Genomic DNA, 13,495 nt, shown 5'->3' with positions numbered 1-13,495 from the left:
AATTAAAGAGAAGGCTTGAGCACAAAAGCCAGATTAATAACTGCATGTGTACCAAGAACACAACTTGGATTACTATATTTGAAGCCCACTGACAGAAGCATGAAGCTCAGCAGTCTAAGGTCCTGACAGAAGACTTGAACTTAAGACCCTGTAGGCTCAGCCACAGAAGACAGTAATGGCTAATCATTACTGCAATGTAGTGCTTGAAAACTCAAGGACAGCCACCACCCTTGTTTTAGCGATAGGGAAACTGAGGCACATAGAAGCTATGTGTCTCAATAGCAGAATCAAGAAGCAAAACCAGATCTTCTGCAGACCAAAGTCCACACTGTAATATCACCCTAAGCATTCAAATGAAAGCGAGTTGTTATTTACATAAATTCATAGCCAACATCAACATTTTTACAGCTGGTTTCCCTTGCCTCTTCACAGCTTAGTGACAGCCCTCTAGCTGAAATGCCATTCTTCACTGAAACTAGTTTCTTTGATCAGGCAGGCAACAATAGTTATCCCAGGGTTATTCAGGAATGGATATACCCATTTTTCTAACATATCAGAATTTGGCTACATACGACATGAAAAAAGCTACAGTTTTTCTCCAGTGCATGTTAGTAATTTGGTTATAACATGTTAAATGAATTATGGACTGCAATAGTTTTGTTTCTTTTGAATATCAGCGTAAATGGTGTGAAATGTAGCATGGCAACAGAAGCCCCATACCCTTTACATGTTAGTAATCCATCATATGGGGGAAACCCCCTACATTGCAGTTTTACATAAGCATTTACATTTACAAATAAATGCCCTTTACACCACTCTGTCATGATAAGAGAGAGATAGCCATGTACAAGGGGAAATAAACTTTGTTTCCTTTTCCCCTCTTAAGTATGGCATCGTGCTTTTCTTCACTGACCAAAGAAACTTCAGTGTTCCTTGGCCAAGGTGGAATACACAGGCATTTTGCACGGTTTCAGTTGAAATGTAAAAGGACGCAAGTTTACCTCAATTCTCCCTCTGTTCAATGATTCTGTGAAGTGAGAACTGAGGAGCCTGCTTTCCAGCATCTTTTTCTTTAAAAAAATCACAACAGATTTTCTTTGGATTTTTTAGCTCTCAAACTGCTAGTTTAGAACTCTAGGTCTTTAACTCAATCTGTTATTATATGAAGTTTAACTTGACTCTTTACCTTGAACTAAGCCATTCTCTGTTCAAGCAAATTAAAGCATGTATCTGTTAAAGGATCCAAACAAATCCCCCTCTTTTTTGCCAAGGAACATAATAGCAGTTGACTGTATTCAGAACACAAGAACATTCCTCATTTACCTCTGAGCTGCTCTGGTCAGATGTACTAAGCTTAAGGTAAAGTATAAAAAACATGTTTCTGCAATAGCAAATAGTAGGTAGCAGAAGTGGAACCCAAAAATCAATTGAATACAAAAATCTTCCTAAATTACAATAGCGCTTCTCTCCAATAAAGGATAGGAAGAGTAATAGAATGGTAAAGAATCATCACTGAAGATCATCAGTTTAAAGCTCTATTAAGTAAAAAGAAGTCTAGCTGTAGAAACAGAGAAGGAATTACAAACCATCAAGGATACATAAGCCACTAATAACTGCAGGTAGAACATTGCAAGCCTAATTCCCAAAACAAAGAAAATCACAATCTGAATATTATTCTTTATATGGCTATATGGTGACATTACACTTAAATTTTTACTCACCAGTCTGACATAAATCCATTTAAAGAGAGGCCATTTCTCATAAACTATTTTCTTCTTGTGTAGAAGAAAATAGTTTCTTTCATTCTTCATAGTTTGAGCCTATTTTTCCTGGCACACATAATGACTGTATGGACATGAGAAGATTCACCAGTGTATTCTCTTATCTCTGCATGCTGGCTGAAAGAACAGTTTCTGTGACTTATTCCAGAACAGAAAGGCACTGTGACAACACACAGAATAGACCTCATTTTCAACAAGCAGTTTTTAATGAGAAATTTATCAGTCCCTCTCAGCATGAACTGCACTTTGGAACAGGGAGGACAGGATTTTTTAATTAATTCATCCTGAGGCCAGCCTCACCCAAGGCACATGGCCTCAAATACACTACTTTTCTTTCCTTGGGGCAAAGGATTAGTTATGAATCAAAACTGTTCTGCTCCCTAACCCTTGTTAACTTGCCAGTTAACTTCTTCCTAAAATTGAGTTTCTCAAAGAACATCCGATCTCTAGTTGGCAATTTCTAGTTCTTCTTTCCTCCTTGCTGCTTTTTTTTATAAAAACCTCGACTTCCCACAGTTTATTCAGATAATCCTTTGGAGCAGGAAAAGGTGTGTTGTCATCCAGCCTCCATTCCTCTTTTCATAACTGAAACTAAAAAGCACAACCCACCAATAAGTACTGAGCTTATTTTAAGCTTCCTTAGAGTAAATGTTTTATTATAATCATTAATCTAGAAAAACTGATTTTACACAGTGCAACAATGTCAATCCATCAAGTATTGTTATTATCCTTTGATGCTTAATCTTCCATCCCAAGCAGGCAAAACAGCCTCTTATGGAGTCACTCAAGCTTTGCAGCCTTTCTATTAACACATGCCCAGTGATGCCTCAATCACCACACTATTTCTGGACTGCCATCCAGTAACACAAGACCCACAGACAACTGCCAGTAACAGAACTCTGTCTCTCCAATAATGTGTGACTGGACATGCAATCAGCAGGAATTTCTGATGATGTGAAGAAAGCACATTGAGCGTACAGCAGGAAAATGGCCAGAAAAATGACAGTGGAAAGCAGGTTACCAAAACAGTTCATGCTGCTAGTAGCCTATTTCTTAATTGTGTTTGCAAAACCCTTGGGGCAGATGAATTGTTTCAGGAAACTGTGTCTTACCAATAGGTAATGCTCCCTAATTTCATGGTTTTCTTACTACCCCACTTTGCAACAAACAAACAACAGAATCACAGAATAGTTTGGGTTGGAAGGGACCTCTGAAGGTCAACCAGTCCAACCCCACATTCAGGGCAAGGCCACATTGGAAATCCTGTGAAAATAAAACACTGTTCTGATGTGTTTTGGTGTGTGGCTGATCTGCATCAATGGTTTTGACTTATTAATCTGTCAAATTCATATGTGATGCTTTCAGTAATTCTCAGCTAGACTCCAATGAAACAAGAGCTGAAAGGCCATTTCTTAAAAATAAAAAGTCTGAGGCACAAAATACTGTTTTTCTCAAGGAAAATTAACGTTTCATTGACCAAAGAGTTTCTGTTTTCTAATACACAGTTTTTGCAATTTGGACAAACTACTAGTGAACTACAAAGCAAAGCTCCAGTCATGTGTCAAGGTTATACATTGAGGTTCATGCTGTACTTGTTTATGTAGTGAATCAGAATAGAGAACACAAGGTTAGGATATCAGTATCATCAGACATCAGAAGTATCAAAACTACACAGCATCTGTTACATTCCTCTCTTTTTCAGCCCTAAGACCGTGAACTGCTTATTATTGAATTCAAAGTCGTACTAATTTTCACAGAACAATTTAATTATAAGGCATCTGGACAAATACTGTCTTTTGTGGAAAATAAGTCCCAGATCCAGTTCTCATTTATTACACTGCTTGGGACAACACCCATTTAACATGATGATCAAAAGCAAAGCTTTTTTTTCCCCTTCAAACAAACATCAAAGCAGCAATGCTAGGATGAATTTTCAACTGTTCTGAACCTACAGGTTATATATTCCTCTTTTTTCAGCAGGAGGAACTCTGGCAACACACACATGCAACTTCACAAGTTCAACTTGGCAGTTAATCTGTCTGGCCTTAGCACATAATCAGAAATGGATTTACTACAGCGACAGCAAATGGAGCTGAAATCCTATATGGCACTGCGTAGGGGAGCGCTTAACCCCTATCACAAGTACAGCCTCCCTCTTTCTACACCGAATCCACATCACAACTGGAATCACCCCAAACCCAAGCTTGACAGCCAGCCAGCCAGCTGTGCTGCAGATGAAAATTAAGCATCTATCTGCACAGCCACCAGGCACAAGGCATCTCTCAATAAAACAACCATGCTGGACAGCTAGCAAGCAAACACTGATCATTATGACAGTGGAGAGCAGCCAGAAGAATGCTTGTGTTTTTTTCTCAGGCTTTTCTGCCACAAGGTCACATCTGCTGTTTAAAGTGGTTTTTGGTGGTGGCTTTTGTTTAAGAGGCACCTGAGGCATACTATTTTGAATTATGTTACTGGTGGCACATCTACAATGCACTAAGTTCCCCTGGTATAGTCATTCACACATATAAAGGCAAACTGTGAACACAGTGTTAGTGTTCAGATCAGTATAAGCCATCTCAGCCAAACAATCACTAAAGTAAAAGAATCCCATGACCCATTAACACATTGGACCATTACGATATTAGACCACAGGTTTTCTAATTCTTGTCCTTTTTTATCTACATACACGTCACACATAGACATATACACACATAGACACTATCCTCCCTAGTCTGTCAGATCTACAACTTAGAGGACGTCTGGAGGAGACAACTGCCTATGCATTTTCTGTGCAGCACCTGAAACATTCTCAGGCACATGGTAAATAAGGAGAGTATTACTAAGTTAATGCTACAAAAGAAAAAAAGCCTGTATGTTTTGATGTCCTGCTGTTTATAGGAAAGATTCCATAGCTCTCAACACAAAAGCGTGTGACAGCTAACATTTTAATCTTGATGCCCTCGAAATCCAGCTTGCCTCCCACATCTGCTAAAATCTTGATTGTGGACCAAGAGGAAGAAGGTGAAATAACAATCTGTCAGGCAAGTCATCTCCCCCTCCTCAAGAACCTTGGAAACTGAAAGCTAACTCTAATAATGATAATAATGGTGATAATAATAATAATGGCAAGAACTAACTTGCAAAATTTGCAGAAACTGCTGCAATTGGGACTGTAAAGATACGCATATTTTTCCCTCTGAACTTCTGTTTTTAAATACCCCATCTGTAGTTCTGTGTGCCTCTATCCAAGGCATTAAACTCTTCTTGGATGGCTTTGCCCTTTCCCCTCCCTCCCCTTAGGTTTTCTTCAAAATTGCTCTTCTGTGAGCTGGCACTGATCAGTTAGCTAATCCACCTAATACCTTATTGTTCTCACAGTCAAAATTTTCCCTTTAAAAGATTAAGATTAGAAAGAGTAACAACAACATTTTAATATTTCAACTATACAAATAAATTTTTGAAAGCATTTTTTACAAAACTAGGAAACCATCATGTTCTTTAATGTTACATACAAGACTGGCAGGAAGCCGCTGCTCTTTTCTTGATGCAAAGAAGGGCATTGTAGCTGTAAAAATCAAGACTTCTCAGCCTTCTCAAAGGAATTATCTCATTGCAGTAAGAATTTGATTCTATACAAGTGGTTTAAAGAAATTACAAGATTAATCTTCCTTTATGACACAGCTGTTTGAAAGTGGACTGAAACCATGAAAGGCTCTAAAGAAACACAGAATCTGAGGGGCTTCATGACAAGCAACAGGGAAGCAGGAACAAAAGCAGTAAAAGTACATGGCACAACCTCCCGAATGGCAAGACTGAGATGCAATCGTACACTGTGGAACAGCACATTACAACCAACACGGTGTCACCAAGGAGACAGTAAGCAGAGAACTAGCAGCAACATAATACCATACCAGCAGTGTTAGGACACAAGGCTCAGGACGGGCAGTGGAACAACTGTCTTTCTGCAAATCCCAAACTGACAGCCATCAATACAAAGTTTTGCTACAAATGCTCTTCATCCTGAGCCATCAGGAACATGGGTAGGCAACAGTATTGCATATAAAACTTCCTTATTTCAGCAGTGACTCCAGCATAAAGAGGTAGGTGCCCAGATTTCTTACATGTCAGAAGCAGCTGAGCTCAGCTATTGGAACTGCTCTTCCTTGCCACTAGAACATCTCTTTGAAGCAAGTATGATGAAGCTCCAAAGAGCTCAGATCCCACTAAGCCAAGGATGCTGTGCTACATTTCAGTTTTTAAGTGATCATTTCCTCTTTACTGGGAAGATTGTGGAGGATCAGGCATGCAGTAATTTCCAAACACTCTACTTCTCAACTCTTGACACAAGGAAGGGACCATGTACAACTCAGGGTATACACAGTCTCACTGAGCATTGGCATTAAAATTGCATCTGAACCATCTCTATCTTTCAGAAGACAGCTGGAATTGGGGGGGGGGGGGGGGGGGGGGGGGGGGGAATCCACTAAATTAAAAGCATAATTCAACTATGAAATTCCCAGAAAAGATCTCCTTAGGCTTCCTTAAGTCTGGAGACCCAAGAGTGTAAAAGAAAGCAAGTTTTGAAGTTGGAGGTAGCATTATAAAAGAAAGGAGGGGAAGGGGTCTAATATCTCTCAAATATGTAGAATATTGAAGGAAAATGCTTCATATGCACCTTAATACTTCATTATGAAGATAAATATAAAAGCTGTATGGCTCTAGAGAAAAACAGCAGCCTAAGTTATCTTCCAAAGAAGATAACTGACATCTTAGTGGTGTGCACTCCATTCAACAGAGAAATTGGTCTGCAGAGGGAGGATGCAGCAGAATTCAGTGCAAAAATGACAGGTACTAGCAAAATGTACAACTGCATTTGCCATTCTAAATGCATCAGTTTAAATAGTAGCCCATCTAACTAATCTTAACAGCTTCATACTGGACATTCTGGGGAAGTCCTATTACTTTTGATGAGATGCACAGATGAGTCTTCATTTAAAAAACAAAAACAAACAACACACAAACACCACACTGAGCACTGTTATTAGAGTCATTTCAGACCCACAGTAACATTCAGTAACTAACCTGTAAATAACTGACTTCTTCACTTGCTTCTAAGTGCTCTGCTCAGATCAAGCCAATGGCCTTGAAAAGAGCTAATTATGGAGATAGGAGACAGAACAGGAGAATCTTTGCACAGCATTTATAAAACAAGTCACTCCAGACTTTTTCATGGAAACACTACAACAGATGTCTGATAATCTCTTAAGTAACAGTATCTTAAGTCTGCCCACACAGTTTTGCTGTTGACAGCTCAATCAGTTGGGAAAACTACCTCGAAATAACCTCTCTAAAACCTTACATGGGGAATATTAATGGAAGGTTTCTATAAGATCTTGTCACACTGACTCAAACTGCTTCCTACCATCTTACTCTTCGGGTGATTTCATGTCATTTTATGTCACAACATTCAGTTCTTCCCATCTTTCATATTTAATAGGGATTTTATTAGTTACTGTAGTATAACTGCAATGAGGAAAAAATAAACATTAAGTGCAAATTAATCAAAGTATTTGACAATATGTGCTGTAAGATCTTCAGATCATGTATATGTTTTTTTTTATTAAATCTCTGAAGTTCCATGAAACTTAAGATGCTAACTCAATGAGAATTATATTAAATAAACTTCAACTAAAGTCACCATTTGCACAATTCTCTATGGCCTCTTACGTCCCAGAAGAATTTCACAGAAGCCAAGACATTACTATGTAACAGAGTAAGACGACAGAAACCAGCTTCATGGCTTCAGAAGTTACCCAAACCAAAAATAGTTATATTTTAGTGTCATAGAATCATTTAGGTTGGAAAATACCTTTAAGATCATGCAGTCCAACTGTTAATCTGAGCACCGTGTCTACACATCTTTTAAATACCCCCAGGGATGGCAACTCCACCACTCCCCTGGGCAGCCTGTTCCAATGCCTGACTGCCCTTTTAGTGAAGAAATTTTTCCTAGTATCCAACCTAAACCTCCCCTGACGCAGCTTGAGGCTGTCACCTCTTGTCCTATCACTTATCACTCGGAGAAAAGACCAACACCCATTTCACTGCAACCTCATTTCAGGCAGTCACAGAGAGCGATAAGGTCCCCCCTGAGCCTTCTCTTCTCCAGATTAAATGCCCCAGTTCCCTCAGACGTTCCTCACCAGACTTATTTCCAGACCCTTCACCAGCTTTGCTGCCCTTCTCAGGACCCGCTCCAGCATCTCGGTATCTCTTGTAGTGAGGAGCCCAGAACTGAACACGGTATTCCAGGTGCACCCTCACCAGTGCTGAGTACAGGGGGATGATCACTGCTCTGTCCCTTCTGGGTATGCTGTTTCTGATACACACCAGGATGCTGTTGGCCTTCTTGGCCACCTGGGCACATACTGGCTCATATTCAGCCAGCTGCTGACCAACACACCCAGGTCCTGATTCACCAGGCAACTTTCCAGTCACTCTTCCCCAAGCCTGTAGCATTCCATGGGTTGTTGTGACCCAAGCACAGGACCTGGCACTTGGCCTTGTTGAACCTCATACAACTGGCCTCGGCCTATTGATCCAGGCTGTCATTTCTATTCAATACTTCCAAGCCAACAACAACAGTGTATAAAATTTCGCTGTTCCCATTGTGAATAAACACTGTTTCAAATTTCTGTCACCCGCAAGTTCCTCTAACAGATATTCTGTGGGGTTTTTTTCTTTCTTTCAGATTACAAAAACCTTAATTATTCTATTAAAATATTAAGAGCCTAATGCTACTTAACAGTTCACCAGTATAAGCACCTTCAGAGCATGGCTCCTTGGCTTTGAGTCATCTTCACTACTTACCTTAAAGTTCAAACCCCTTAACAGGTACTACACTTGCTATGCTCAGAGTTGCAAATGAGCCATTCAGTAATAACTCACTGAAAATTCATTTACTAGTTCTTTCCTCATTGTTGAGGATATTCTCAGAGTTCTTAGAAACAAGATGTATTTGCAATATAGAAAACATGAAATCGGTCTAAAAATGCATCTCCACATGGAATACAGCGTGAAACAAAATAATAAGGGTTTAAAATAAAAAAAATTTAAAAAAAAGCAAACAAAAGAACAACAAACAAAAAAACCCAAACAATCAACCAAACCAACCTCTGTATTAGGCAAAAGTGTTTTGAACAAATATTCTTACAAGCAAAACTTCACAACACTTAAAGGAATGTCACGGCAAGACAGGATTTGAGGAAAGTCAATGATTCTTAGAGAAAATAACACATTAATTGTAAAAAATTAGTGTTGCTTTATGACTGCCACTGTAATCTGTTTCAGAATATTAGAGATACCTTAATCAGTGTATCTAATGAACTCTAGTTCACAGGACTAATTCTCTAAAAGATACCATTGTCAAATTGTCAAGGCTTATTACTCCTTCATTTGTTGGTCTTCTCAACAGTCCTCCTTCTCACAATTCCATTTTAGAACCAAAGGAAAATGTGTGTTACACATTATGTGCGAGAAATGGTTGTGCAAGAGTGGGCAAAATACATATGCCCCATAGAGGCTGTCCATGTGAGGTATAAAACTAAAAAGCTCAAGTGTTTCATACATGAATGATTTCACAATCCTTTTTACAAGAGTAAAGATCTGATGCCTTAATATCATGTCCAAGCTCCAGGTTTTGTTAATTACGTCCTACCTACCTAAATGCCCCCTGTAGTTTCAATTAGACATGGTATTCTTCTTCACTTCCCGTCTTGATTATTGCGCACTGTTGCTAAGCACTAGTTAACAGTTGCCACATTTACCCAAAGTTGGCTGCACTTCAGTGGTCATTCAAAGAATTAGATAAAAAACATATGGTACAGAACCATACAAAGAATAAAAGCACTTTCAAAAACCACTCTAAAATGCTTAATATGAAAGATACTACAAAAGGTTATACTGCTGAAAGTAAAATCCTCACAAGGTTTTTGCCACTTGAAATTTCCTAGAAACACTGAAAACTGGTAAAGAAATACATTAAATCTTTTTCTTTTTTAAGCTGTCATTAATAAGATTTCCTAGAGTATATTTCTGACATCATACTGAGTCTACTTTTATAGTGAATGAACAGTCCAGTATTCATAATATGATAGGCTTCACAGTACACAGATTTTTCCATACTTCCCTTTAAAAAAAAAAAAAAAAATAGTTTAATTCCCTATGTCCCATAGCAACTAAAATCTCCTAGATAACAACTACCAAGTTTTCTTTTTCCTTGTCTCCGCAAAATACTTTGGACATGACTTACTGAACCACCAAATATCAATACTTATGTGTTTAAGAAGTCCTTGAACCAAATGTGCTTTTTTGAATTCTAGCCAAACTTTTCTCAGTCAGATCACCCCTCCTTTCCTCTGCCATGTCCTCATGGGATCTTAAGAAACTTCACATATTTTAATTATCCCAGTAAAAACTCAGTAATCTGTTTGCCTATTACTGCTTACTTCCTTTAGTATTGCATCCTTACATGGGCTTAAAACTTCCTTACTAAAAAATCATCACTATTTCTGATTGAAATACATTACCTACAGCGAAACCCAACTGATAAAATTTCCTAGTACATACATATTGGGTTTTATAACTGAAGTCTTGTTCTGTTAAACACCTTAGCCAAAAATCTGTTTTGCACAAACCTACTACTAATAAACAAAAACATACACTGTATTTGTTATATGTATTAAGAGACACATAATTAAACCTTCAGGGTGTGGAGCCCAGCCCTTTAAACAGGTAGGCACATATGGAACATTATTCATTGACTTTCTGGAACATTTTGTTGGAAATACTTGACAACCCATAAGAACAAGTATGTGTACGTTCAAAATCTACAAGTTTTAAAATGAGGAATAAATAAACATTTTTCAACAGCTCTGGGAATCCTCATATAAGCCTTACTCCTTGGCAAAGAGGTATTTACAAAGTTAACTGACCAGCTCCATAAGTGCTTTTGTCCCACTCACAAGCAAATTCTACAGGGTAAGGTTTAATATTTTCAAATAAATCGTTTTTCTAATCCCATTAGTGCATATGTAATGAGCTTTTTCTTAAGAAGGTGTATTTCCTCAACAAAAAACAAACTTAAATGTGCATTACAGTATTTGTAAGTGCAGAAAGGTTTAGCTGTCCTCTCAGAGATCACATATATAACTATCTGCAATTGAAATATGCACCTACTTGCTTCACTCTCAGATCTAAACAACAGTAATAACTGTAAAAAATATAATTAAAGTGCTTCAGTTATTCCTAGTCAGGGAATAAGACACAATACTTTCTTCAGCAGCAGCCTTTTATCTCAACCTTTAAAAAAGCCCTTTGTAACAAAGCATCAATGAAACATGAAATATTATTTCAATAACACTTAAAACATCAGTCAGTGGGAAAGTTGCAAGAGTCACCAATTAAAAAAAAAAAGCCAAATGGAACTACATAAAAAGGTCATATCTTAAGGGTAGTTAAAGGAAACACACTGACAAGCACAAGACACGGAAAATACTTCTGTACCAGGCAACTTGAAGGTTGTCTCCTGCACTTCAAACACATCTGAGCATCGATAATTCTTAATTTCAGAATACGGATAAATATTTGCAGGCTTGAGGCCTAAACAAAGAGCAGACCTTGGCAGACCCAACCCCTGCATTGCCCAAAATCCCGGGGCTTAGCCAAAGTTTCCATCTTTCGGAGACTTCAGGAAGCCCACGGGCAGCGCTGGGGAGGGACGGGCCGGACCCCGGCGGTACTTCAACGGCTGCCGAGGGCGGCTGGCCGTCCCTTCACACACCGGCCAGCCGCCCGGAGAGCCGCCGGTAGGTCCGTCCAAGCCGGCTTATCCCCTCTGCCTTCACTTGCCAACATCAAACAAGACCTGTCGCCACGGTGAAGGAAAATCAGCGAGAGGCTGCCTGTCACAAGGACCGCGACGGCAGCCTGCCCTCGGTGCCTCACACCGCGACCGTTACTGCCCGTTGGGCTGCCGCGTCTCCAGGGAACACCGTCGACAGGGAAACACACACACCCCTTTCCTCCATGTAAGAAGACCCTGCGCTCTGCCCTCCCCTCCTCAAACCCGGCCGGCACATGTCCAGCAGTGCCCCACAGGCACACGCTCCCCCGCCCCGGGCAGCCACCGCCGCCGTTCTCCCCTGAGGAGAAGCCACCCCCCGGGCGCGGAGGGCGAGGCAGCCGAGCCCCCTGCCGGCGGCCGCCCACATGGCAGCGCTGCGCAGGGAAGCTCGCTGCCCGCCCGCCCGCTCTCCAGCAGAGCCACCTGCACCCCCCGCGACCACCCCCCGCTCCCCGGGACCCCGCTGCTTGCCGCCCGCCAGCGCACAGGGGCTGCTTTGCTCCCGTAACAGCGCGTTCGGGGCTCGGCCATGCCCGCCTTGCCCGTCGGCGAGGGGTCATTTACCACCCCACACGGCCCCCCCAGTCCGAAACGAAGGTAACAAAGGGCTTGGAGCCCTGTCGGGGGAGGGCACCAGCATCCCGCCGGTGACACCGGCCGCAGCCCCTCGCTACCGCCGGTGCTGTGCTGCCCTCCGCGGGGTGACTGACACCGAGCGCGACCCAGCGAGCGAGGAGCCGCTCCGCCCTGCACCGCCCCGGCCCCGCTACCTTTGTGCCCTCCCCAGGCACCGGCGAGAAGGCGAAGTAAAGCCCCGCGCCCCCCGCCGCTCCCTTACCTTGCTGGGTAGAGAGAGAGAAGTTGAAGCGCTCCCTTTCCACCCCTCCCTTGATCTTTTGCTTTTAAATTTAAACTGTTTATTGTATGCTTTTAATTGTATATTCCACCTCCCCCCCCTCGCACCGAGCAACTGCGCTCGGGAGTCCCGCCCGACGCCCTCGGTGCCACCGTCTCCCTCCGGGTCTCCGTGTCTCTCTCTCTCCGGCGGGAGGAGGGGAGGGGACGCGAGGGGAGGAGAATGGGGCGGGCCCGCAGGTGCCGCCCCTCCTGCTCTGACAGCGGGGAAGGAGAGGGGTCGTGGGGCCAGCGGGTGGTGGCTAAGACGGAGCCGCGCTCAGGTGAGGGGTGTCCGGCACACCCCGAGCCGGCCCCGGCCCCGGTCCCGGCCCCGGTCCCAGCCCCAGAGCGGCGGGGCTGGAGCCGCGTCGTGTCATGGGAAGAGGTGGTGGGTTGTGAACGGTGTACGCGGGTTAGTGGAGGAGACAGCGGAAGGCAGTGGGGCTTAGGGCATGGCGGCGGATCTCTGTGAGGAGAGAGCGACCTGGGGTGCTTCCAGTCAGGGAGGGGAGGGATGAGGCCCTGCACGGGGTTGGAGCCATGGACGGAGCTGTGAAGCGTCAAAACCGTGTCAGAAATCCCGGAGGCTGAAGATGGAAGGCTATCTGCACTGCTCTGCGAGAGGCGGTCCAGCACCGCGGGCGGGTCAGCACTGCGGGCAGGGTTTAAAGTTGGTCACCTTATGTTTTGGGTTTACTTAGCAGCGGAGCTAGTCCAAGAGCAGTGAAGTAGAAGCTGAAGGGGCTTTGCATGCTAGGAGGGTGCTGTGGCTGTACTTGCATTGGAGATTAAATTGAACAGGGATCAAAGCAAGGTGCGTAGAGATGAGGGCATTTGAGTCCATTGGAGGGGATGAAAACAGAAGGATCTGGAGCATTTAAAGCTGTAAATGGAGTCCTAGTCTGCATGG

At 42.3% G+C, this 13,495-nt stretch overlaps 1 protein-coding gene across 9 annotated transcripts in view; it reads right to left on the bottom strand.

Moving 5' to 3' along the window:
- GREB1L (GREB1 like retinoic acid receptor coactivator) overlaps positions 1-12,912 on the bottom strand; it is a 136,821-nt gene extending 123,909 nt beyond the window's left edge. For 8 of the 9 annotated variants that reach the window (XM_057397575.1, XM_057397578.1, XM_057397580.1 and 5 more), the window contains exon 1: positions 12,527-12,912. The gene's annotated coding sequence lies outside the window, so the exon portion shown is untranslated. The remainder of the gene's footprint in view (positions 1-12,526) is intronic. The other variant, XM_057397576.1, reaches the window with a different exon arrangement.
- Between the last annotated feature and the right edge of the window lie 583 nt (positions 12,913-13,495).

This window comes from Pezoporus wallicus, unplaced genomic scaffold (assembly GCF_028554395.1).
Source record: "Pezoporus wallicus isolate ANWC-B61680 ecotype Strahan unplaced genomic scaffold, APGP_CSIRO_Pwel_v1 contig_227, whole genome shotgun sequence".
Taxonomy (NCBI): domain Eukaryota; kingdom Metazoa; phylum Chordata; class Aves; order Psittaciformes; family Psittacidae; genus Pezoporus; species Pezoporus wallicus.
This window is presented reverse-complemented; position numbering and strand designations above follow the sequence as displayed.